At 37.7% G+C, this 5,193-nt stretch overlaps 1 protein-coding gene across 1 annotated transcript in view; it reads left to right on the top strand.

Annotated features, from left to right (window-relative positions):
* The window catches only part of MYO3A (myosin IIIA), a 185,990-nt gene that overhangs the window by 19,777 nt on the left and 161,020 nt on the right, over positions 1–5,193 (top strand). The gene's annotated exons all lie outside the window — the stretch shown is intronic.

Below are 5,193 nucleotides of genomic sequence, written 5' to 3' on the forward strand. Positions count from 1 at the left end.
GCTCTGGCCATGTAATTGAGTTCTATGAGAGCCTTGAAAAATTGAGTACGTCAATGTACTTTCGAGAGTACTTCGAAATTTATTAACACGCTTTCCTCTTTTGCCTATCCAAGAATATGATCTTCACCCCAGTCTGCCAGAGGCATCTCTCTATCTGGAGGGAGATTAAGGTTTGTTCTAGAAGAAATGCAGGAAAATGACTGAAGTAATATCTAGTTTTTAACATTCAAAAATAGGACTTTGTAGCAAGATCCGGTGCTATCTCTTGAAGAGGTCTATCTAAATTGCTCTGTCTTTTCTTTAGCGTATGGAGAGAGAATTTCCAGGGACACACTGTAGAGTTTCACATAAGAGAGAACAGAAACAAGAGGGAAACACTTTCCAACTCTAGGGTAATTGTGGAAAGATGATACAGAGAAAGAGGCAGGGGAAATGAAATGAGCTTATAAAAAGTGAAGATAACAACAAGGGCAGAAAGAAGCTTTTACCTTCACACTTCCCACCACTGTCACGCAGTGTTCCAGGGGAGGACACTGTACAGTCTGCCGCAGTCCAGGCCAGGTTGGGCCACATCGTTGTCACCTGCAATATAGGTGATTAGGTAGAGGAAGGACTCAAGCTGAGCTTCTTCAAATCTTTGCCCTTAGTTTTCAGAAACCCCAAAGTACCCAAGGATCTGGGTGGGGAGCTTTAAGAGGGTGTTGTTCAGGAAAGGAAGTGAGACACAGAACAGATCACCTAGGCCAGGTCTGAGTAGGAGTCACAGCCAGACCTCAGTGTTTTCAGCTCCAGCTGAAGCCAAACTGAGCCTTCATCTGCCAGGACAACTACATGAGAACAGACCCCAAGCCCACAGAATACAGATGCTAGCACGGGAAGCCAGCAGGGCCCCTGGCAGCCAGGCAGATGAAGGCGCATGGCCCCAGAGACCAGAGACCCAACACTCTCTTCTTTCTGCCACAAGGTCTTATAAGCCATCCCTTGTCCTGTACAAACAGTACCATCTTCAGGAGAGAAGAAGGAGGAGGACACCATCTAAAAGACAGAGCAAGCACTTTTATCCAAAAGAGACTGAACTCCATCTAAAAGGACTTATAGATTTAATGGATCCGACTAAGCTTTACATCCCCCTTCTGGCTAGGCAGGAGGGACACAACGATAGACCATAAAAATCATAGGTGAAATGAAGAAATTATAATTTCTCTGTCTATCTAACTATAGTGTCATTAAATTTTGTGACCAGTTACAAACGTGATGCTCTCCCTGCATAGAAACCTCCTCTCACCTATGCACCCAGCTGACTTCTTTTTGCCTGGCCGAGTGCCTCCCCAATACCCTATACTTAGTTTAACCAACCAGTTGTCACATTTGACTGTAATCATGTTTAATCGGACACCTTATGCTGAGCTATATGCTTCATGATGACAGGGTCTCTTTCTAGTCTTTCACTTTGCATGGTACTGGCACATTGAAAGTGCTTTCAATAAATACTCTTGAATGAAAGAATGAATGAATGAACGAATGAGAGGCATTTTCTATACATTTTGTGACCTTGAGAAAGTCACTTAAAATCTCCAAGGACATTAATCTGCTTATCTACAAATATAAAAAAAAAAGAACAGTCTCCGCCTCATACAGTTGATTGCCATGAAGAGTAAATGGGATGAGACAGGTAAACTATTTAGTAAAATTATTGACATTTTATGATTTTAAAAAACCTGAGCTATTACTGGTATCGGGAAATTATATTCTCATATGGCCTCTAGCTCAGTGCTGTACACATAGTAAATAAATAAATAAATACTTTATTAGTTGCTAAATGACGAAAATCTGAATTCCTAAAATATTTGTGCCTCTTTCTGTTTAAAAAAAAATAGCACTTTGCTAGAGTACATTTAGTATTACTTTAAGTATCAAGCTACTTAATTACATTAAAAGTAACATTCAGTTTGGTAATATTAGTTAAGAAAATCTTTTAAAAATCTTTTTGTTTTTTTGCTATGTGGAATATTCTTTTACAGAAAACCACCAGACACCTCAGTGAGTAAAAAGACAGGTGAGCTTATAAACATTATTAATGAAATACATTAGCAGTCATTGGTGTGTGTGATCAATCAATAAATAATATGACCTCCCCAGAGAAAAACCCCTTAGGCAAGTCAACTAACGTCTGAAAAAGCAGTCCTGGAACAGAGAAGTGAAAGAGACTAAATTTGAAGGGCAGTTTTCAGTTCTCACTTCTCTGGATTTCTCTCTGGGGAACTTTATTTCTAATAGGATAGTTAACATCTCAATACAAAAATACAGAATGTACTTCTTGTGATTTATTTAGACATCATTCTTATGACAGAATATCTTATGGCTTTAAATCTCTTATTATCCACATGCCCAGTTTTAGACCAAATCTCCAATGAGTCATATAGATCAAAGAGAAGTTGTGATTTATTTGTTAAAACCTCCTTTTTAGCATCAAGTGAGGCAGTTACACATGAACTTAAAAACTATGACCTTCTTTTTATTCTTTCAGATAATTCAGAACAAAAGCCTTTAGGTGGGGCCGAGCAAGCATGGGAGTGTGGAGTACAGCACTGTGGTTTAGGCCTGAAACGGATAAGGAAGACGTTCATGCTGGGAGGGTGGTCGTAATGAGGGCTTGGCACGGGGTGTTGGTTGAGTCCCCACATGGGACAAGGAAAGCATTCATCTGGCGGGGGCCGGAGGGGGTAGGGTGATGGTGACCCCAGTCAGGTTGTCAAAAACTGAGCTAGGTAAGAAGGGCATCTGCTTAGGGATCAAGATGGAGACGAGATTGGTTACATAAAGGAGACTTAATACAATCGGGAAAAATAATGAGGACAATGGAAACAAATTTCTTACTGTTAGAGAAAAGAATGACATATGGAAAGGGAGAAAACTGAACCCGATGTTGTTGGACTGGAATTGGAGGTAATATATATATACATATGCATATACATACATATATATATATATATACACATATATATATATGTGTGTATATATATATGTATACATATGTGTGTATATATGCATATATATGTATATTTTATTTCGTCTGTCTAATACATTTATCATGTACTCCCTAAGTGTTGATATAAAAATAAATGTAATGTCACGTGTATGTTTGTGTGCATACATGTTACTTAGCTCTTAGCTATTTCCACTAAGGGGGCTTACAGGCATTGATGCCCCAACAGCAAGCACATCAAGCGCCTGACTCTTGTTTTTTATATACAAATCTCACCTAAGAGGAAACAAAGATTCTTGGAGAAAGGCTGATTTTTAGGAGTATATAAGATAAGCCTACAAATTAATGTGCCAAAAAGTGAAGAAATCCTCAAAGAATGAGGAGACATATCCAAAGAATACAGAAGCCAAATGGAAGCTATTCTCACTGACCAAATCTGGGACAATATGAGCTTCAAAACAATGATAATAATGATGGTAATGGTGGTAACCCATTGAATAAAATAGAAATCCATTAATCCACACTTGCATACTTACATTCGTAATTGGATGTAAATGAATGGAAAGAAGTGAAAGCTTTTCTATACAGAAGAATGCCAACTAATAAATATAGAAGGAATAATAAAGTTAAAATTTTTTTCATTTGGCAACCATCATAGTAATAACTCATCCAAGAACTTCAATAGATGCTAAACTAGTGGGTTAAGCTTTTATTAGACATTGAATATATACAGAGTCTCAAAATGGCTCTCCACAAAATACTTAATTATAAAAGAAGAAAAGAAACTTTAAAGGGCAGAAGCCTGGCAGACGCAAACTTAATCAAGTGATCAAAGTGGACAAAACTAGTAAAGGGACAACTGAAAATCACAGAGCACCCGATAGGATGTAATGAGAAGACCTTAGTATCATTGCCATGATATTCCTGCCAAAAATAAAATCATGAGAGAATATCTGACTAATCCAAATTTCGGAACATCCTACAAAATCGCTGGCCTTAACTCTTAAAAAATGTCAAGGTCATCAAATTCAAGGAGAGATTAAGGAATGTCTCCAGATTGGAAGAGGCTCAAGAGACATGACAGGCAAATGCAACACATGGTCTTGGATTGGATCCTTTTGTTGTAAGGACATATTTGAGACAATTGATGAAATTTAAATTGGGTCTATAGATTAAATGGTAGAAATGTACCAGTGTTAACTTTTCTGAATTGTTAGTTGTATTGTGGGTATTTAGGGGAATGTCCTTGTTTGTAGCAATTACACACTAAAGCATTTGGGGGCAAAGGGGCATCGTGTAGCCCGCTTATTCCCAAATGGTTTCGGCAAAAAATTATTTGTACTTGTCAATTTTTTCTAAGGTTGAAATTATATTAAATTTTTTTTTGCACTATGGAATAGAGTTGGAGACTTAGCACAGAAAACTAAAGATGTTAAGATATATATCTAAAGATTATATATATCACAAATATATATTTGGTGGTTGAATATTATGAATTTTGAAAATTTGAGGGCTAGTGCTTTATAGAATGAGATAATATATTGGAAAAAACAGGGGAAAGAACAATTTTTAAAATATAGCAGAGCTTTAGCATTTTCGTACCTATACACAAAATTAATACTTTACTCAGCATTTGTTTTTCTGCTTTGGGAGATGACCTTTACCTTATCTGAAAGTAAAGACATTTGTAATTTTTTTGTGATATAAAGCAAAACCATGAATAAATGGACTCTTTGGAGTTTTGTGGTTCTGGCTATGGGCTCAAATGTTCCTTGAGCTGAACAGTAAGTTAAGTTGTACAACATTATATATAATGTTGTATGTCTTAGTCAAGAGTCTTTTAGATGTAAGGACAAGAAACTCAAACTAGCTCCAAAAAAAGAGTAAGATACAAAAGGCAACCTCATAGATGAGAACAGGACTGAAGGTGCTGAAAGTGAGCCAGAAGGATGGAAGGCAAGAACCATGACTGCTTACTGCTTCTTGCTCTCTCACTGGAGGAATCAGACCTCTCCTCTGCTTCTCTCTGAGTGTCTACAGACCGACCTCTGGAGTTCTCATGTTGCCCATTGAGGCTCTTCAAAAACAGCAGCCTCAGCCTTCCCAGTCTGTATAACCTTACGGGTTCAGTGCCAATGACTAATTGACCTGAACCTTTAGCATCCCAAGTTAAAAGGACTTGGGAGTGGGAGAAGGAGCTCAGTTGG

Source organism: Pteropus alecto, unplaced genomic scaffold (genome assembly GCF_000325575.1).
Source record: "Pteropus alecto unplaced genomic scaffold, ASM32557v1 scaffold11, whole genome shotgun sequence".
NCBI classification, from domain to species: domain Eukaryota; kingdom Metazoa; phylum Chordata; class Mammalia; order Chiroptera; family Pteropodidae; genus Pteropus; species Pteropus alecto.